Below are 22,602 nucleotides of genomic sequence, written 5' to 3'. Positions count from 1 at the left end.
AACAATGTGGAATGATTTTTGACTTACTACACAATTTCAGTAACAAGAACAGCCTGTTTTTATACCACCAAGACACTGTTCCATAGACCGTTATGGATAGCCACATAGCATGATAACATGGAATTTAATTTTCTCAACTCAGTCATGTTGGGAACATTCTAGCAGCACCCACATATAAAGTCATGCAAGGTAATTTTCTTCTCCGACTTTCTTCTATTTGGACCTGGGAAGCTCATCTGCCATTGCCCTCCAACCTCGCGTGCCACCACATCTATGATATAATTTATGTGGACCATTTGTTCAATGACCTCACTTCAAGCTGCTATCATTTCATATGGACCAACCAGTTATGTGCAATCACTGAATAAGTTCTACAGAACTATGTAATTTTCAATGAGGACTCTAAGTTTATTGTTCTCTTGAACCACGTGCAGCAGCTATACCATAAAAGCAACCAAAGTTTATGGCAAATATGACATGGCAAAGGCGGCAGTTTTCCTCCACTGGATAACTAGGACACTAGAGCAACAACTATGTCGTCATTTAAATAAGCAATTAGACACCAAGATATCCTCTCAGTTTTTGAGGCACCTTCACACATTAATTGACTTGACCCTCATGCCAGACAAAATGCTATGGATGCCCTGGCTCTTTAACACTAGAGTAGTGGAGTTTCTAACATTTATAAAATGGCGGGAAGAGGTTATTTTGACCCTACATAAAATATTTTCATGTATGACTTAAAAAATTACTTTATTTTAGTGTACACTAATCCCTTCATTTTTGTGAGTTATAATGATAATTAGTACACTACTATCTCACCAATTTATCCTTTCTCATGCTCACTAGTTAGCTAAACAGTAGACTTTCATACATTAAGTACTTGTAAAAGCTTCTGAACATATTTAGCATATATGGGCCATATTATAATTGCCTGTGTTCGACACATTGTACAAGTCACTGTAATCTGTCAGAATCATTCACCACATGTGATTTCTATTAGATGCACACATTTTCTGCACATGGCTTTGTGGAAATCTGCACCATAGTCACTGGTCTTATTGCCTTTTAAAGGTTTATTTGTCACTTCTTCTGCTTTCTAGATGGTTTTGATCCCATATTTTCTTTTGTCTGTTCTTCTTCTTGTTGTTTCATTCCTTAGTTGGTTGGTTGGTTGTTTCAGGGAAGGAGACGAGACATTGAGGTCATTGGTCTCATCGGTTTAGGGAAGGACAGGGAAGGAAGTCGGCCGTGCCCTTTGAAAGCAACCATCCCGGCATTTGCCTGGAGTGATTTAGGGAAATCACGGAAAACCTAAATCAGGATGGTCGGACGCGGGATTGAACCGTCGTCCTCCCGAATGCGAGTCCAGTGTCTAACCACTGCGCCACCTCACTCAGTACATTCCTTAGTGTTCACTTGCCTGCTGAAGTATGATTGCTTCCTTTCCATTTTCTTGTTTGTTACCATTTTGTAGGTGACCATGTTTTTATTTCCCCCATGTCCAAAATGTTGTAGAAGACATCCACTGGCCATCTCCAGCATACAATGTTTTAGTATATTAACAGGTCAGTTGATCATCCAGGTCCACCTCATACTTTATTGCATTTTAGAATGTTATGGTTTCAGATATTTTTTTCCTATTTGCTTATTGTTATTTCAGCATTCAGTGTACTCAGAAGAATGACATTTTTATTCCTCTTTCCTTGCTATATAGTCAGGCTGCAGTCTGTTTTGCCAGTCTGGCACAGGGTGGTGGTGGAGTGTATTTCAGCATTTGACTATTTTACCTCAGCAGGGATTTCATGCAGATCTTGTTCATTATACAAATTAAAGAACTTCTTACAAACTGAAGGGATGTGAAGAAGTTACCTGTCATCATGTTTTTTCTCTACTTTAGAAATGGCTCCATGACATGCAAAATGATGCACTCATATTTTAGAGTTGTTGCTTCCCCCCCCCCCCCCCCCCCACCCCCCCTCTCTCTCTCTCTCTCTCTCTCTCTCTCTCTCTCTCTCTCTCTCTCTCTCTCTCTCTCTCTCTCTCTCTGTGTCTGTGTGCGTGTGTGTGTGTGTGTGTGTGTGTGTGTGTGTGTGTGTGTGTGTGTGTGTGTGTCCTCTTTTTCGAGGAATGAGAAAGCATTACATACATAAGTTGTTGCTATATTGGCACCGATCCAGAAATTAAGATCATACTTATTGAGTTTGTTGGGCACGAATTGAGTGAACCTGCATCTTACTTGCATGTTTATATGTTCTGCAGGGAAATAAAAACAAATACTGTATTCCAAGAATTTTTTCTAATTTTCAAATACAAGAGCAAAATTGTTTGCTGGCACACTTTCAGCTCAGGCTGATTTCTCATCAAATTGGAGAAATCTGAGATGCTCCTGAAATCTGTTCCTTAGCATAATGTCCTTGTCAAAAATACATCCCAGAGAATGTGGCTAAAGAGCCTATGTAGTCATATCATTAATATAAATGACAGCCCAAGCACATATGATGGCTACCAATTTTTCCAGTTTCCAACAAAGTGATATGGTCCAATTGTTGCTTTTTAATATGTTCTGAACATTTGATTCTGTGATATGTAGCACTGGTTCTATAAAACTGAGTCAGAAAGCTCTGAAAACTGAGTTTCTATTCATTGACAAGTGTATGCAGTGGGAACTCGTCACTACTTTAGAATGTTCCCAGCCATGCTTCTTCAAGATGATGAAAAACTGACAACCTCCCAGTAGGTTTCATCTCTAATAATCATCTCTGTAGAGGCCTGCTGTGATGGATGAAGTGAGAATTGATATAAATCAACATTTAAATCCTCCTCCACTAATCACTCCTCATTCATAATATCTTTATCTTCATCTACACTTTTCTTTGATACAAAATCCTCACCTTCATAAGTGAATTCAGTTTCCAGCTCACTGCCAGAATTCTCTAAGAGATGTAACATTTCTTCATCAGCAACACAACTAAAAGCCTATCAGTTAAATTTAATTTATATTCCTTAGCCTCAACCTCATGCAAAATAGTGACCATCTGTATCTGTGGTCAGTAGAGAGATCTAGTATGTAGAACCAACCATCATCATGTGGAATCAGGGCCAAACTAGCTTGGACCACATGTCATGAATGTAGGTAACTTAAACAAGATGATGACATGTTTGAAAATGTCTTTCATGGACAAAGAATATTACCTGAGTGACACGAAATGAATTGTGGCAGATTAAAACATGCACATGTCGAGATGCAACTATCAGCACCAACAACTCCGCATGACTGCTGACTGTTGCTGTTTTATTGTTTACTTACATTCAGAAAGGAAATAACACTGTCAAAGTGTCCCATATCACTGTTCTAAATACACTCCAGGAAATGGAAAAAAGAACACATTGACACCGGTGTGTCAGACCCACCATACTTGCTCCGGACACTGCGAGAGGGCTGTACAAGCAATGATCACACGCACGGCACAGCGGACACACCAGGAACTGTGGTGTTGGCCGTCGAATGGCGCTAGCTGTGCAGCATTTGTGCACCACCGCCGTCAGTGTCAGCCAGTTTGCCGTGGCATACAGAGCTCCATCGCAGTCTTTAACACTGGTAGCATGCCGCGACAGCGTGGACATGAACCCTATGTGCAATTGACGGGCTTTGAGCGAGGGCATATAGTGGGCATGCGGGAGGCCGGGTGGACGTACCGCCGAATTGTTCAACACATGGGGCGTAAGGTCTCCACAGTACAGTGATGTTGTCGCCAGTGGTCGGCGGAAGGTGCACGTGCCCGTCGACCTGGGACTGGACCGCAGCGACGCACGGATGCATGCCAAGACCGTAGGTTCCTACACAGTGCCGTAGGGGACCGCACCGCCACTTCCCAGCAAATTAGGGACACTGTTGCTCCTGGGGTATCGGCGAGGACCATTCGCAACTGTCTTCATGAAGCTGGGCTACGGTCCCACACGCCGTTAGGCCGTCTTCCGCTCACGCCCCAACATCGTGCAGCCCATATCCAGTGGTGTCGTGACAGGCGTGAATGGAGGGACGAATGGAGATGTGTCGTCTTCAGCGATGAGAGTCACTTCTGCCTTGGTGCCAATGATGGTCGTATGCGTGTTTGGCACCGTGCAGGTGAGTGCCACAATGAGGACTGCATACGACCGAGGCACACAGGGCCAACATTCGGCATCATGGTGTGGGGAGCGATCTCCTACACTGGCCGTACACCTCTGGTGATCGTCGAGGGGACACTGAATAGTGCACGGTACATCCAAACTGTCATCGAACCCATAGTTCTACCATTCCTAGACCGGCAAGGGAACTTGCTGTTCCAACAGGACAATGCACGTCCGCATGTATCCCATGCCACCCAACGTGCTCTAGAAGGTGTAAGTCAACTACCCTGGCCAGCAAGATCTCCGGATCTGTCCCCCATTGAGCATGTTTGGGACTGGATGAAGCGTCATCTCACGCGGTCTCCACGTCCAGCACGAACGCTGGTCCAACTAAGGCGCCAGGTGGAAATGGCATGGCAAGCCATTCCACAGGACTACATCCAGCATCTCTACAATCGTCTCCATGGGAGAATAGCAGCCTGCATTGCTGCGAAAGGTGGATATACACTGTACTAGTGCCGACATTGTGCATGCTCTGTTGCCTGTGTCTATGTGCCTGTGGTTCTGTCAGTGTGATCATGTGATGTATCTGACCCCAGGAATGTGTCAATAAAGTTTCCCCTTCCTGGGACAATGAATTCACGGTGTTCTTATTTCAATTTCCAGCAGTGTATGTCAAATGACATGTCCAAGAAAATATAAATATTTTGTAAATCCTAATACATTGTCATAAAAAGGAGAAAAAAATGAGGAAAAGTCACATCATTTCATAAACAAAATAAAAAATGGATGTGACTATGAAGAAAAAAGAATGACAGGTGACACTGTGACACATTCTCTCATTCTAATGTTGAAACTATGGAATGTAAATTAATTTTGGCTGATAGGCTTTTAGCTGTGATACAACACTGATTGATTTCCCATACAACAATGATAGCCAGATACACAGCTTAGGATCACACTATGGCACAAGGCCACAGGCAACCTAGCCAAACTGAGCATTCAAGGATGCTACCGAAGATGATGCCTCCAGCAAGTGCTGTGGTATCAGTGACCTTGAGCCAGTCAAAACAAACATGCCCCCAGCAATCAGCAGCATGTTGTGCCTAGGCAAGCTATTGAGGCCTCACCCAGTGTTGATTCAATGCATGCTTCGGTGCTTGCCCCGTGTAATGCCTCAAACTTGAAACTCAGTCCACAATAGGTGCTCCAGATCAGAGAACTTGTCCAAGTTACCTACTTTCATGAGACGTGAACCAAAATAGTTTGGTCCTGATTCCTCACGCTGATGGTGGACTCCACATACCAGATCTCCCTATCGACCAACTTTTTCTCATCAACACTGGTTCAGAAGTGAGTATGGTGTTCCCCAATGAGGACCTTCTGACAGTTGACTATACTGATCATCCAGCCTATTGCTTCAAATGATTTGTCTATTGTGATTTATGGAATAGACACTTGACGATCAACTGGGGTCTGCGTGACATGTTTCTGTGGCAGTTCTTGGTCTCACACATCAAAGAACCTGTCTTGGGGGCACCCTTTCTTCACCACTTCCATTTCTCTCCAGATATGAATGTGGGACACTCACACACCACAGAGGTGGAAAATTATGACCAGCATTATTGGTATCTCACCACAATATGAACAGCTGCTGTTGATAATACCAACCCACAGGCATGAAACCCTGTCACTGCTTGTGATAACCATCTCTGATTTCGCTGTGGCTGCCAGATAATGGAACCAGAGTTACAACAGATCATCAAGTACAATGAAAAAGTCAGAAAAGATAAAATCACACCACACAAGGAGAATCACAAACTGCATGCTAAAATTCTTTTGATTGCAAATGAACTCATTGTCATGTTTTATTGTCTGCAACGTCTCAAATAGAAGCAGTCACACCATTCTAGCCTTGCCATCATGAATGAGACAGTGAGCACTGAGACCACGACAGCAGGTACACACACATCACCAGGACATATCGGTACTGCAAAGCCTGTCGCACCATCAACAAAGGTCATTACATTGAAATTTTCTCACAGTACGTGAGAAATCTCTGTGTGTGACAGTGTTGCTCCTCATGACTAGTGTGTGATGTTGCAACAGACTGATATCTGACTGTGAACTTTACTAGGTCTAATATTATGCCTTAGCTTCCCTCCTTTCACAACAAAGTGCTATGCCTTGGCCCAGGCAGACTTCATGCAACCAAGTGAGTTACAAACGAATTACTGTGAGCAGGAATTATCATAAAGTCTGTCAGCTCTTGGGCCTTGCCCATCTATCTCATCCCCAAAGAGAATGGCACCTATCAATTACCTACTTTGATGATTATCACGTTCTCAACACTTGTACAGTCGCCAATAGCTACCTGTCCTGAACGTTCAGGACTTCACCCATACTTAAGCACGTGCTTCTGTCTTCAGAATTTTAGACTGCAGAAAAGCTGACTTACAAGCCTTTATGGACAAGGAGGGCACACCAAAGACAGTGATCATCACCCTATTTGGGCTTTACAAATTTCTGTTCATGCCATATAGCCTGAAAAATGTGGCACAAACTGGGCAGCATTTCATAGACAATATGATCTTCAAGTTCCTTTTCTTCTGTGGATATCTGGATGATATTCTAGTCTTCTGCCCTTCCCACATGGATGTAAGAAGCATCTCATAATGATTTTTGAAGTACTGAAACATTTTGGCACCATGCTCAATTATGACAAATGCCAAATGGGAAAATCCAAAGTGACCTTCCTTGGTAATTCTGTTAGCAATGATGACATCCAACCAACTACACAACGCAGTTGCTGCAGTCTCAGAACTACAATGGATTACATTGATTTCTCAGCATGGTGAACTTTTACCAGTGGTATTTGCCCCATTCAGGCTCCAGTGACAAATCACTGGCAAGAAAATATGGATGGAGCAAAAGAAATCTTGTATGGATCCTGCAAATGCTATAATCATTTGATCAGATTAAAGACAGCATACCTCATGCTATGACACTGACATACTTGCTGCCAGTTGTGGCACTGTCAATCGCAACTGACATGAGACGTGATGACTGGAGCAGTACTTCTACAAACTATAGCAGGAGGACAGCAACTGTTGCTTTTTTCCCACCAAAACTAACTCAGCCCCCATACAATTGGTCAGCATACTGTAGGGAGTTTTCAGTAAATGTAGTGGTGTGTCATTTCAGAGACATTATAGAGTGCAGACAACTTACCATTTGTACTGATCACTGCCCAAAGGCAGATTCCATTCATAGCCCTTCAAAATACTGCTGTCATGGCATTTTTGACACCTGGATTATATTGCACAGGTTATGGATGATGTCCACTGTCTCCATGGGGCAAACAACTCTGTCACAGACTGCTTCTTCCAGATAAACATACTCCCAGTGGGTATTGACTATGATGAGCTATCCAAAGAACAAAAATGGGATGAACAAATACACGACATCCTAGATGACAGCATAACTGGGTTGAAAATAGTTTGGAATGCTGGGGTTTGCTCCTCAGTGCAGGTTTGGCAAGACGTGTTGCAAAACCATATCAAATCTCTTATCCCACTCTACTTGCAGAAGTCTGTTTTTAACTGACTACATAGACTTTCACATCAAGGAGTACATCCTACAACCATACTAATAATGGACCATTTTGTAAGTCCAAAAGTCAAATGAGAATGCAAAAATTGTTGTACACCTTGTCAATACTGTAAAGACAGCATTAAGCATACACAGCCAAAAAGATGGTCAATTTGTTATACCAAAGGTCTGCTTGCAACTTGTTGATTTTGACCTTGTTGGACCTCTCCTAGAGTAGGGAAGCTTCTAGTACATTCTCTCTGCAGTTTACAGGGTAAACCACTGGACTGAAGCCATACCTCTCGCTGACATCATGGCAGAAATTATGTATTTGTGCAATTACAGATCTCACATCTTGGTTACCGTGCCTCCAACATGATCGAGCAACATCATGAATTTGAGTCATCACTGTTTATCAAAATCTGTTACTTTGTGGTGTCCAGCACTTCTGCAACACAGAGAATCACCCTCAAGGCAATGGGTTGGCAGAGTATTGGCACTACACACTAAAAACAGCATTCACATGTCACGTTGGTGATTGAACAGAATCCTTGCCATGGATGCTTTTAGAAATGCATTATGTGTTCAAGGCCTTTGCATTTCATTACTGGAAATCCTATACAGTGAGCAACTACCCCTACCAGCTGACTTAATCTTGCTGACAACTACCAGTGGGTAAGGATTTAACTCAACTCATCTGCAAAGTGGAACAGCACATTGCACATCTCAGAATAACACCTCCACAGGCATATGGCTCACCCAGAATTTTTGTACATCCAGCTCTAAAAGTGACTATGTCAAATTACAGGATAATACAAACTGACCTGCAATCACTGTATTCAGGCCCAACAGATAGATACAATGCAGGGCTAACACCTTCAGTGTTTCCAGAATGAGATTTTCACTCTGCAGCGGAGTGTGCGCTGATATGAAACTTCCTGGCAGATTAAAACTGTGTGCCCGACCGAGACTCGAACTCGGGACCTTTGCCTTTCACGGGCAAGTGCTCTACCACTGAGCTACCGAAGCACGACTCACGCCCGGTACTCACAGCTTTACTTCTGCCAGTATCCGTCTCCTACCTTCCAAACTTTACAGAAGCTCTTCTGCGAACCTTGCAGAACTAGCACTCCTGAAAGAAAGGATACTGCGGAGACATGGCTTAGCCACAGCCTGGGGGATGTTTCCAGAATGAGATTTTCACTCTGCAGCGGAGTGTGCACTGATATGAAACTTCCTGGCAGTTTAAAACTGTGTGCCCGACCGAGACTCGAACTCGGGACCTTTGCCTTTCGCGGGCAAGTGCTCTACCACTGAGCTACCGAAGCACAACTCACGCCCGGTACTCACAGCTTTACTTCTGCCAGTATCCGTCTCCTACCTTCTAAACTTTACAGAAGCTCTTCTGCGAACCTTGCAGCATTAGCACTCCTGAAAGAAAGGATACTGCAGAGACATGGCTTAGCCACAGCCTGGGGGATGTTTCCAGAATGAGATTTTCACTCTGCAGCGGAGTGTGCGCTGATATGAAACTTCCTGGCAGATTAAAACTGTGTGCCCGACCGAGACTCGAACTCGGGACCTTTGCCTTTCACGGGCAAGTGCTCTATCACTGAGCTACCGAAGCACGACTCACGCCCGGTACTCACAGCTTTACTTCTGCCAGTATCCGTCTCCTACCTTCCAAACTTTACAGAAGCTCTTCTGCGAAACTTGCAGAACTAGCACTCCTGAAAGAAAGGATACTGCGGAGACATGGCTTAGCTACATTTCACTACTCCAAATGAGTAGGTCAATATTGGTATACCATAAGTATTTATAGCTTTTGTCTTGTTTCTTGCTGTCAATTCTGTTTTCAGTATTTTTGTTAGTCTTTGTCTATATTTTTCTTTTATTTCTTCTTGAATATTTGTATTATCTATTCCTATTTTTTGTCTGCATCCTAGATATTTATAGGCATCTGTTTTTTCCATCGCTTCTATGCAGTCGCTGTGGTTATCCAATATGTAATCTTCTTGTTTAGTGTGTTTTCCCTTGACTATGCTATTTTTCTTACATTTGTCTGTTCCAAAAGCCATATTTATATCATTGCTGAACATTTCTGTTATCTTTAGTAATTAATTGAGTTGTTGATTTGTTGCTGCCAGTAGTTTTAGGTCATCCATGTATAGCAAATGTATGCTTTTGTGTGGGTATGTTCCAGTAATATTGTATCCATAATTTGTATTATTTAGCATGTTGGATAGTGGGTTCAGAGCAAGGCAGAACCAGAAAGGACTTAATGAGTCTCCTTGGTATATTCCACGCTTAATCTGTATTGGCTGTGATGTGATATTATTTGAATTTGTTTGGATATTAAGTGTGGTTTTCCAATTTTTCATTACTATGTTTAGGAACGGTATCAGTTTAGGGTCTACTTCGTATATTTCTAATATTTGTAATCGCCATGAATGGGGTACACTATCAAAAGCTTTTTGGTAATCAATGTATGCGTAGTGTAGTGACCTTTGTTTAGTTTTAGCTTGATATGTCACCTCTGCATCTATTATCAGTTGCTCTTTACATCCTCGTGCTCCTTTGCAACAGCCTTTTTGTTCTTCATTTATAATTTTGTTCTGTGTTGTATGTGTCATTAATTTTTGTGTGATGACTGAAGTTAATATTTTGTATATTGTTGGTAGGCATGTTATGGGGCGATATTTAGCTGGGTTTGCTGTGTCTGCTTCATCTTTAGGTTTCAGATAAGTTATTCCATGTGTAAGTGTATCAGGGAATGTGTATGGGTCTGCAATGTAACTGTTAAATAATTTATTTAGATGTGAATGTGTTGAGGTGAACTTCTTTAGCCAGAAATTTGATATTTTATCTTTTCCAGGGGCTTTCCAATTGTGAGTAGAATTAATTGCTTGGGTGACTTCATGTTGCAAAATTATCACGTCAGGCATTTGTGGTATCATCTTGTATGTGTCTGTTTCTGCTTTTATCCACCGTACATGTCTGTTATGTTGTACCGGGTTTGACCATATGTTGCTCCAGAAGTGTTCCATGTCTGTTATGTTTGGTGGATTGTCTATTTTAATGTGTGTGTTATCTATTTTCTGGTAAAATTTCTTTTGGTTTGTGTTGAATGTTTGGTTTTGTTTCCTTCTATATTCACTTTTTTTTGTATCTTCTAAGTCGTTTGGCCAATGCCTGTAATTTCTGCTTCTTTTCATCTAATTGCTCTATCGCTTCTTCTTGTGAGATTTTACCTAACCTTTTTCGTTTCTTTTCTGACATTTCATTTCTTATAAATTGTGTTAGCTGTCCGATGTCTTTTCTCAGTTTTTCTGTTCTGATCTGTAGCCTGTGGTGCCATGCTGGTTTTGTGGGTTTCTTCTGTGTGTTGGTTGGTTCTTATCTCTGCCTAGTGTGTATATTTAGTGTAGTGAGTGCACCTATATAAACCAGTCGTTGTAACTCTTCCATAGTTGTATTTTCATTTATTTTGTTATGTATGATTGTGTTGATAGTTGTTATTGTTGTTTCGACTTGTTGGTTATTTGGTGGTCTATGCAAGAGTGGTCTAATGTCTGTATTTGTGTCTTTGTATTCTATATATGTCAGCTGAAATTTTTCTTCTATATCTAACATGTGTGTCACTTCATGTTCTATTTGTGCTTGTTCTGGTGGCTGTCTTAAGATTTCGGTTTCCTTTGATTCTTTAATTGATGCGTGTTGTTCTTTGTTTGTTTGCTCTGGGATGTTTGAGTCCATTACTGTATTTTCTTCTTCTTCTTCTTCTTCTGATTACACATTATTTTGATCTAGTATTTGTTGTACTTGTTGTTTGATGTTTTCTAATTCTGACTGGGGTATCCTGTTATTTTTGATTATTACAAGGATCTGATCAGCTAGTCATTGTTCTGTTAAAATTTTTAATTCTGGGTATCTGGTAATAAATGTTGTGTATACTTGTCATCTGTATCCAGTTGTGTTGCTTCCTAAGTTTGTTGCTTGGTAATAACAGAACATGAGGTGTCGGTTAACTTCATCTAACCATCTCATCCTCTGTCTTTGTTTTCCTTCTAGAGTGGTTGGAGGAAGCATATCTTGCAAAACACCTCTATTTGGATTTAAATAATTTTCCGTGTGCCTAGCAGTGTCATTACCATTGTGGACGGGCATAGTGTTCAAGTGTTGTCCCCGACCATGACAGCGCTTGTCCGAGGCTTCATTAGTTCTGTCCTGAACCAACTAACCACACTAAAAGGGTGTTAGTCCTATTAGTGGTTTGTTCTTTTCGTCACCTTTTATGACTGACAGAACATATCAGAGGCCTATTTTTTTCCCGGGCCTCCACGGTTATTATTATTATTATTATTATTATTATTATTATTGTTATTATTATTATAGATGCCTAGTTCTGCAGGACCAAATTGAGGAGCAAATCTCCAAAGTCATGGAACATGTCAGTACATGAAATTACAACATAAAAGTAATAACAGATGAAGATAGTAACTGTTCTGAAAGAAGAGATACCAATGATGACCAAGCAACTTCTATAGAAAGAAATGATAATTAATCGAAACCCTGAGCAGCCTTCAGGTGTTGTTGATATACCTCAATGGGGACACCTGAAAATGTATGCACCGACCGGGACTCAAACCTGGGATCTCCTGCTTACATGGCAGACACTCTATCCATCTGAGCAACTGATGGCACAGAGGATAGCGCGACTGCAAGGACTTATCCCTTGCACGCTTCCCGTGAGACCCACATTTCCAACTGCCACACCGCAATCCGTGCAGTACCACACAGATACCTGCCACGTGATCGGAACTGCTTCGTTCACAGGCCTACGTCCTCAGCGTCTGACCACGCCCTCGCCTGCCTCAGTTCAGCATCAGCACGTGCCTTCCTACTTCAGTACCTCAGCCTGCAACAGGAAGAATAACTTGTTATCTGTGCCTGATCTCCACCTCTGTCCCACTGCTATGCCTCAGTGTTTTGTGCCATGACATTCACCTTATCCGCACACCGTTTTGAGTGGAGCGATTATGAACAGTGAACATTCACACATTCCGTCCCATGTTCGACATCATTTCCCACACTGTGCTTCTGGACAGCCCGCACCTCTGCAGCCTCCCTGCAACACAGGTGGCCCCGGCTCTGATCACATGTCGAGCTTTCCTCGTACTAACACGCGTTCTCAAACTTTGCTGTTTTACTCACCTGTCGCCCGCGTGCCGGCTCCCGTCGAGCTTCCGCTACCATTCTCGGCACATCTTGGTGCCTCATCCGCATCGGTCTATCGCGATGCGTCAATCTGAACACACCTGCAACATGTTGAGCTACGGCAACCGCAATCGACACATTACGGCATCTCACCCTGCGTTGGCCTTCCAAGTCACGACGGATTGCGCTCAACCACGACGTGTCACCTTCACGCTGCCAACCAAACAGCCGTCGTTGCCACATCCTCTGGAGGCACACTCTCCTGGAATACTACAGCAACAACAGCTCGATTCAGGCAGTGCCCCGACGAACTCGACTCGAGCTGTTCTTCCGATCATTCTACAATGCTTACTGACACTGCCGCCGTTTAATCCCGACAGGGCAACAACCTGGTTCAAAATTGTGGACGAAGTGTTCGACCATTACAAACTCGACGAGTCAACCAGGTTTGTGTGCCTCATCACCCACCTGCACTACCAGGAGGACTTGACTGCTGACCTGGTTGATGCCCCGGACTCATCTATCCGGTACACTCTAGCCAAAAATACAGTTCTACGTCGGCATGCACGCTCATCTGAGGCAGCAATTGGGCAAGTGCTCCACGTCAAGCAACTAGGCAATTACAAACCTCCCCAGCTCTGGAGACAGCTGCGTGCCCTGGTCAGCACCGATCTGTTCTCTGACACAGCTCTCCTTGCCATCTGGTCAGATGAACTATGTCCTCACATTCGCTTTGCTCTGGCTCAAAGGTCTCCTGAACTTGTCGAACAAAGAATGACAATTGCTGACGAGCAACATGATGCATCACTGCTCTATTTCGCCAGTCACTGCCTACCTGCCAAGTCTCATGTTCAGGGTCATCGCCCTGCTGCCAGACGCGGCTGGGGCCATATTGTGCTGGGCGTTCCGCTCGCTCCAGGAAGCAGTAAACAAGCAACTGGGACAGCACCGGCTTTGCCCACGGTCACGCCCCCTCCTGCAACCAAACCTGCTGCGGCCACCGAACCTCGGCCACCGCCACTGGCAACGAACTTTCGACAGGAAATGCAACCGCACTACCCGTACTGTTACGTCCATACAGTTTGGTGAGGCTGCACGGAACTGCAGACCACCCTTGTACTTCCCAAACACCAATCCCAGGTAGGTCCAGGTGCCGCCTCCTGCGCACAACATGACAGGCACCCCCCAGTGCTCCATTCTGTCTGGGAACGACCAGATAATTGTGGACGACTTTACGTTAAAGACATTTCGTCGGAATACCTTTTCCTAGTGGACACAGGCGCCGATGTTTCGCTGCTGCCTACGTCCTTAGCATCGTCGAACATATGCCTTCATCATACTTCACTGCAAGCAGTGAATTCAACTAAACTACAATGCTCGGGTTCAACTTCCCACGTGTCACTCGCCGCAAACTGCAAACTCGAGTGGACATTTTTAGTGTGCGAAATTGACGAACCTATACTAGGCATTGACTTCTTTTCACCACAAACTCACCGGACCTAGTGCAAAACAACGTGTTTCATCATCCGCCCAAGACTCACTTCCCCTGTGCTCCATCGAGCAAACCTACCTGTGACACATTGGTCCGGGCTCATATCATCCGTACACGCTCGTCTCTGTCGACGACGTTGCAAGGAATCACGCACAAGTGCTTTGTCGAGCTTGAACACGTAGCTCGCCTACGCAAGGAAAACTTTGAGCTCTCCGTCTGGCTCCACAAAACACAGCTCCAGCTCTCCGATGCAGCAAAGGAATTACAGACACTACAGCAAGGACAAAGCAAGGTCAGTAAGTGTGCCGAATCTGCTTGCAGTCCCAGCAATCGAGCCTCCGTGTGTTTACCCCCCACTACCCCTCGCAACTGTGCTATCGAGACTGCTTTAACATGTACTGACAGTTCCTCAGGGCCACATCCTCCTAACACGGCAGCGGTTGACACTCTGACACTTGGCCGGACACAAGTGCGCATGCGGGATGAGCGTCATGTTCCCAAACTGACTGCTCCTACGCCACCCCTTGCAGACAGCACCTCAAACTATGCAACTTCGGCTCCTGCACGCCGCCGTGCGACCGCCACTGACAACACAAACAGTGCACTCACACCAAGTGTTTCGCCCGCAACTGTGCTGCCATAGGCCGCTCCCTCGGGCAATGGACTCACTAACGGCTCATGAACTCTACCAAGCTCACCCGGCCACGGTGCCACTGCTTCGGGCCGGTGGCCATCTTGTCGCGTTGACTCCTGGGACACTTTGCCACCTCGGCTCCAGTCGGATCTGCCGAGTGGATCCAAACACCACTACCACACCTCGCCTGACCCGCCCGCCACACATTGTAAACAAACCACATCCCGTGCCGCTGGCAACATTTTTGTCACCAACGTCACAGTTCACAAGCTTTGCCTCATGCCAGGTCCCCCGATCTCCAGTAAACCACGTCGACTTTGTCCTAAGCGCCTCTCTGACCCTAAAAATTAGATTTCTGAACTACTAAGCTCCTGCGTCATTGAACCCTCTGTCAGTAGCTGGTCTACGACCATACATATGACATCCAAGAAAGACGGGTCCTGGCGCATGTGCAGAGACTACTGTCGACTAAACGCATGAACAATTATGGACACCTACCCCATACCCAACATTACCGACTTTACCAGTTCCTTCGCAGGTGCGACCACGTTCTTTGTCACTGATTGCAAACGGGCCTACCACCAGATCCCCATGGCACCTGAAGACATCACCACCCTGATCGGGTTATTTCAGTTTCGATTCATGCCCTTCGGTCTGAAAAACGCAACCCAGACCTGGCAATGCTTCATCAACGAAGTGTTATTCGCCCTAAAATTCTGCTTTGCATATCTTGATGACATTCTTGTGTTCAGCTCCTCCGTTGAGGACAACATTTTACATGTGCAAACTGTTATGAACACTCTCACGGCAGCAGGCATTGAGACCAACCAGGGCAAATTGTAGCTACGTCAACCTGCTCTCACTTTTCTTGGTTTTCGAGTCTCTGAAAATGGCATTTCACCGTTCCCTCCGAAAATACAAACAATACTAAATCTACCCAGACCTTCGTCATTCAAAGAGCTCTGGCGCTTTCTGGGGACGGTTAATTATTATCGCCAATATCTACCTCGGGCTGTGGAGATTGAGGCTCCATTGACGGACGCCTTGGCAGGCACCAACACTTCTGAATCTCGGCCCGTTCCATGGACCCCTGCTATGACTGACTCTTTTACTAGCCTCAAAAATCTTCTTGCCGAGGCCTGCACCATCGCGCATCCTCATCCCAAAGTGCAGCTTTTCATCACCACAGGCACGAGTGATACTGCCATCGGCGCTGTCCTTAGCCAGACAATCGATGGCCAAACCTCGCCTCTGCAGTTCTTCTCACGCAAGCTCACCAATGCACAACGGAAATATTCCGCTTTTGACAGGGGGTTGCTCGCTGTCTACAAAGCGATCAAGCATTTTAAGACTGATGTTGAGGGACACCCTTTCTATGTTTTAATGGACCAGAAACCCGTGGCTGCGGCCATTACAAACCCGCCAGCTGACCCACCTCGTCGCCGCTTCAGATACGTGGACTTCATATCTCAGTTAACCACCTATGTCAAACATAAAGGGTGCTGACAATATAGTTGCTGATTTCCTTTCACGAGTCGACGCCGTCCATTCGCTGTTAGACCTCTCTGAACTGCCTAACCTCCAACCCGCAAACGAGGAAACACAAAACCCGATTTCAGACTACTTCTTCACTACACTTCGTCCCTGGCATTTCTGGTGAGATCTGGTGCGACGACAGTACGGGCACGTTACACCTCCTCATCCCAACCACGCTCCGTCGAGCTGTCTTCAACGCATTGCATAATTTAGCTCACCCCGGTGTTTGTGCGTCCGCCAGCCTCGTAGCGGAGCGCTTTGTGTGGAGAAATGTCAACAAGGACTGCCAGCAATGGGCACGCTCCTGCGTCGCGTGCCATCGCTGCAAAGTACACAAACACACTTCACCCCACCCCCTAGGCGCCTTTTCGATCCCTCCTGGGCGTTTCCAGCAGGATCATATTGACATTGTCGGCCCTGTCTCCCCCCTCTAGCGGCTTTCGTTATGTTCTCTCGTCTATCGATCTAACAACTCGCTGGGTCGAGGCTGTCACCCTCCCCACTATTACGGTAGAAACTGTTGCTCGAGCTTTCGTCGAGTCATGGGTGTCGCGTTTCGGATGTCCAGCTATCATCACGACTGACCAGGGCAGACAATTTGAGTCCGCCCTGTTCAACGGTATTTGTAACATTTGCGGCATCTGGCGCGTTCATACCACAGCATATCACCCGCAAACTAATGGGCCAGTCGAGCAATGGCACCGCACTTTCAAGGCAGCTCTTCAATGACATGGATGGAGGCCCTTCCCCTTGTGCTACTCGGCATTCGTGCGATCTATAAGGAAGACCTCAAAGGCACAATAGCCGAGTTCGTATACGCCCAGAACATTGCTCTCCGTGGCGAACTTGTGAGCCCTTCCGCTTCTCTCCCTCAGTTTTACTTACCCTCCTTAGTGGACCGCGTCAGATGCCTCTTCATCAACCTCCATATCCCTCCGCCCGCCAGCCATTCCCGCCCTAAGGTTCACGTCCCGAAATCTCTGGAAAATTGCGAGTACGTCATGCTCCGAGATGACACTGTCCGTGCTCCCCTCCAACCTCCATATACCAGCCCGTACCGAGTTCAACGGCGCTCAGCCAACACCTATGACATCCAGATGAAAGATTTAGCTGTTACAGTCTCTCTCAACAGACTTAAGCGTGCTCATGTCGTGCCTTCTTCTACCCCCCTTCAGGCCACCACCACGCCACTCACTGTCGGTGGCTCCGACCACTCCCTCCACGTCGGACTTACACACTCGATTGAGTGACTTCCAGCTCCAATCGTCGAGCTCTCCTCCGATCTCGCCCTTTACTCTGGGTCACGCACTCTGTCGAGTGACCACATGCTCCCCACATCGAGCTTACCTACAATCTCACACTCACCACCGGGCCCTTCACCGGTCCCCTCAACCTCTCCACTGTCGCCTGCCTCATCCTGTTGAGGTCTCTCACGCCCCCACCGGCCTACCTGTCACCACACAACCTGCACGCCCAGTGCGACGCCTGGCTTGCTTCAACGTTCCAGGTTCAGTGGCCAAACCTTCCTCCACGACATCTACCGACACAGTTCCCCGACGACGCTGTCCAGCTGACCTGCCAACGCTTTAGTGACCCCCCCCCCCCTGGCCTCTCAAGAGTACTCCATACTGTGGGGGAGGGGGGGGGGGGGCAATGTGGAGCCAATGAGGTCGACACCAGCATCGATATGCGTTCATCTTTGGACTCTGAGCATTGTCTTTGGGCTGTTCCTCCATGTTCAGTTCTTTGTGAGCCTTGCATGTGTTTAGGTGAATAAATGAACTACTGCAAAATGGGTGTTGTTTGGTGTGACCAACCCGAACTTCTTCCCCATGTCATTACTCCAGAAATCATTGCAAAAGTTCACAAAATGGTCACGGAGATCGCTGATTAAAGTGTGTGAAATTGCTCGCACTTGCCAGATGTCATCTAAAAGGGTATATCACATTTTAACTGAAGAATTAGAAATGAAAAAATTATATGCAAGATTGGTGCCATGACTCTTGATGTGCGCCCTCACACATGTGCCATCGTCATGGCAAAATTACATGAACTAAGGTATGAATTGTTGCCATATCCATCTTATTCACCTGATTGCAAACGGGCCTACCACCAGATCCCCATGGCACCTGGAGACATCGAGAAGACAGCAATCACCACCCTGATCGGGTTATTTCAGTTTCGATTCATGCCCTTCTGCTATGTAGGCAGTAAAATAACCAATGACGGACGGAGCAAGGAGAACATCAAAAGCAGATTCGCTATGGCAAAAAAGGCATTTCTGGCCAAGAGAAGTCTACTAATATCAAATACCGGCCTTAATTTGAGGAAGAAATTTCTGAGGATGTACGACTGGAGTACAGCATTGTATGTTAGTGAAACATGGACTGTGGGAAAACCAGAACAGAAGAGAATCGAAGCATTTGAGATGTGGTGCTATAGACGAATGTTGAAAATGAGGTGGACTGATAAGGTAAGGAATGAGGAGATTCTATGCAGAATCGGAGAGGAAAGGAATATGTGGAAAACACTGATAAGGAGAAGGGATAGGATGATAGGACATCTGCTAAGACATGAGGGAATGACTTCCATGGTACTAGAGGGAACTGTAGAGGGCAAAAACTGTAGAGGAAGACAGAGATTGGAATATGTCAAGCAAATAATTGAGGACGTTGGTTGCAAGTGCTACTTTGAGATGAAGAGGTTAGCACAGGAAAGGAATTCATGGCGGGCCGCATCAAACCAGTCAGTAGACTGATGACCAAAAAAAAAAAAGGCTCTATCAGACTTCCATCTCTTCCCAAAACTGAAAATTTTTCTTGGTGAATCAGACGAAGAATTGATAGTCAGAGTTGACAACCATTTTGTAGGTATGGAGGAAACTCATTTTTGGGGTGGGATCAAGGCACTGGAACATCATTGGACCACGTGCATTAATCTACAAGGTGATGGCATTGCAACATAAAAGTTTCAGTGATGTAAGTACTTCTTTTCTATTCTGTTCCCAGAACTTTTCAAACCATCCTCGTATTTATATATGATATATGTTAAAAATATGTAGCCTGTGTCCATCTGAATGTTCATTAGAACACTTTTTAAAAATTTGAAATAAATCAATCAAGAAATTTTCAAGAACTTCGGTAATAACCTTTCCCATTCATATCTTACATATTTATTTATGTATTATATATATTAAAATAGGTATATAAAATGCACATATATTAAAATGCAATATTGTAGCAAAATTTCAAAGGAACTGATGAAGAACTTTTGAAGATTTTCAACTAACATACCTGAGATTTTTTCTAGCAACATACTTCCTGTGACTACAAATTATGTGAACTGTATAACTGTGTTTGTTTACGATTTGCTAATTTATGGTAAAAGGAAAAAGAAAATAAACAAATCAACACTTTGTTATACAAGCAGTATCAAATGAGAGGCTGAGATGAAATAAAGAACTGTCTTGGGCAGTGGCAGCTGGTGATCATGTACTTATGTGCTACAGATCGCTAAATATTGTACTAAAATTATGACATTCCTTGCCTAATACATGCTGGTGTGTGAATAAAATGGTCGAAAATATGTTTTGAAGTGCTTCCTTTTAAGTAACAAGAAACGAGTACTCAAATTATAGTCAGAAAAGGGATGCAGATGTCTGCTTTTGACTGTGCATGCTCTAATGTGACGTCATCCATGCCGGCACTTGGGCTGCTATGTTGCTCGCAGTGCCAAGTCAGTATTTTTCTTTCAAAGTGCATATGAGGTATTGTACAAGCAATGTGATGATCTGCTAAAAAGGCCCTGCTCCAGTTGGTATTTGGAGGATAAAATGAGACTTAGAGAGTGAAGTTGACCTAATCCAAACTTAAACCTAACAAGTTCCTAAAATATTTTGCCTGAGTGGGCTGTAGGAAAAGGTAAAATGCTTTCTAAAATTAACAGTGGAGTATGAGGGATTTCTGAGCAATGCTAATCAGATCAGCATTGCACTGACTGATAATTTATAGTGTTGCACCAACTGGTAATTCGTCAGCTCAGGGTAGAGTCTCACTACTATCACCTTATTTTTCTTTTCTTCATTTTATTTTATTCCTTGTAATGTTAAGAAGCTACCAATTATAAAATTTAAATACATTTAAATAGTTTGATTTGTACATGTAAAATTAAAATATTCAGTTTAGTTACTACTAGTATCCTTGTAAGTTAAAAGGCTATAGGCTGTGGGAAAAAAAAGTGAATAGAGAAGGAAATTCAGTTTGGAAACAATTGGATCTGCAGGTGTGATGTTTACAACGCACATTTTTGCTTTCCATGTATGTTATTAGTGATCAGTGATGTGTGGGGTACAGGGGAGAGTGAAAGATCTAGGACATACTAATATATTAACAAAAAGCACATGGGAAATAATAAACATTGCAACAACTTGCTTGATCTTAGTGCATTAGGTAAAGCTAATTTTGCATGTGACAGTATTAAGTCACATATACCATGACAACATAGTGAAACCGAGCTGTTTATTTTTGTAGTGCTGTAGCACATTGGTAAAATTTTGCTTAAGCTGCCACTGTGCTTAGAATAAATATTGACTATAATTATGCAAGAATGTAATTAACATTAGTCAGGAAAGCTATATCATATCTCTAGCTAACAAATATCATTTTGAACATTAAAAATTGTGCAGTACACCCATGGAAGGTAATTTCAAATTAGAACCAGCACAAGATGCAAGTCATGATAATAAGTACAGGAACTTGATAGGTGTTCTCAAGCATGTTAGCTCAGGAACACAACCAGATAGAAGTTACAGTGTAAACCATTTGAGTAGATTTAAAAATTATTACAACTATAGTCTCTTCAATTAAGTTTTGCAAGTACTGAAATGTGATTTGAAGTTAACACATGGAAGACTGGGAATATTGATCACTTAGATTGTTTTGTAAGTGTGGACTGTTCAGGGGATAGATGATTGTCTGTATTGTAAGTCTACATCAGGATATGGAATTAGGAATTTGGAAATGTAATATTTTGGAAAGCTAAGAAACAAGGAAGTGTTGCTGAGTATGTATCATTCTACGAAGTTGTCAATTCTCATAATCCTTATAGGCATGTGATTCAAAGAAAACAAAAATATGTGTGTTACTATAATGATGTTCAATTGTGCTTGGACTTCCATTGCAAGCAGAATGTAGTCCCTTGGTGAAGGGTACAACATAATGTCACAAAGGCATCACTGTAAATATTCTGAGGGAATGCATCTGAAGTAAATAAGATATTTACCTCCTTGTTGGTTCTTTTTGCTGTCACTAAAATTTGTTTCAGATGACCTGTGATCCACACAGTCACAGTGCAAGACACAAAAATAGTTTTAGTGTAGACTTTGATGACTTGTGTAAGATTCGGATTGCAGATATGTACTCTTGTGGAAAAGAAGTCAAATTCAATGACTGGAAATTCCTGTAGGTTACATGTCAAGCAGCAACATTCATTGTAAGGCTGCATGACAAGTAACAGTATAAATAGGACTCTGTTGTTACTGATACAATTATTTATTTTTTTATGGAAAATACCAGTCAGTCGCAATAGGAATAACTCAATTTGTACAAAAATGTGTGTGTAACAGTTCTCAGAGATATGAAAGGTAATGATCACCCAGGCTCAATCATAGGCAAATTAGGTGAAAGAATTTGGTTCCCTGGTAAGATACAGAGAAAATGCAGCCAATCTACAAGCAAAACTGCTCACAAAACTCCTGGTATTGCCCATCCTAGAACATTCCTCATGTGTACGGGATCTACACAATACAGGACTAACAGGGAACACTAAACGTACACAAAGAAGAGCAGCATGAATATTTACAACTTTGTTTGACTTATGGAGCTGCATCACAGAAATTCAGAAAAACCTGAGGTGACAAGCATTTTGTGACGGACATCATTTACGCCATAAAAGTGTACTTACAAAGTTTAAGGAATTGGTATTCACTTAGGAATCTAGGAATATACTATAACCACCTACA

General features: G+C 43.7%; 1 protein-coding gene and 1 non-coding gene across 10 annotated transcripts in view; both read right to left on the bottom strand.

Moving 5' to 3' along the window:
• The window catches only part of LOC126272615 (protein rolling stone-like), a 154,056-nt gene that overhangs the window by 22,602 nt on the left and 108,852 nt on the right, over window positions 1-22,602 (bottom strand). Inside the window, exons 1-2 of one of the 9 annotated variants that reach the window (XM_049975569.1) lie at window positions 12,712-12,832; window positions 12,509-12,622 (exon numbers count right to left, since the gene is read on the bottom strand). The exons of the other annotated variants lie outside the window; for them this stretch is intronic. The gene's annotated coding sequence lies outside the window, so the exon portion shown is untranslated. Of the gene's footprint in view, window positions 1-12,508; window positions 12,623-12,711; window positions 12,833-22,602 lie in introns of those variants that run through there. 9 annotated transcript variants of the gene reach the window in all.
• Trnas-uga (transfer RNA serine (anticodon UGA)) lies at window positions 8,661-8,734 on the bottom strand. The gene has a single exon. It is a non-coding gene; the product is annotated as a tRNA-Ser (tRNA).

Source organism: Schistocerca gregaria, chromosome 5, assembly GCF_023897955.1.
Source record: "Schistocerca gregaria isolate iqSchGreg1 chromosome 5, iqSchGreg1.2, whole genome shotgun sequence".
Taxonomy (NCBI): domain Eukaryota; kingdom Metazoa; phylum Arthropoda; class Insecta; order Orthoptera; family Acrididae; genus Schistocerca; species Schistocerca gregaria.
Note: the sequence above shows the minus strand (reverse complement) of the source record. Positions and strands in the feature narration are given on the sequence as shown.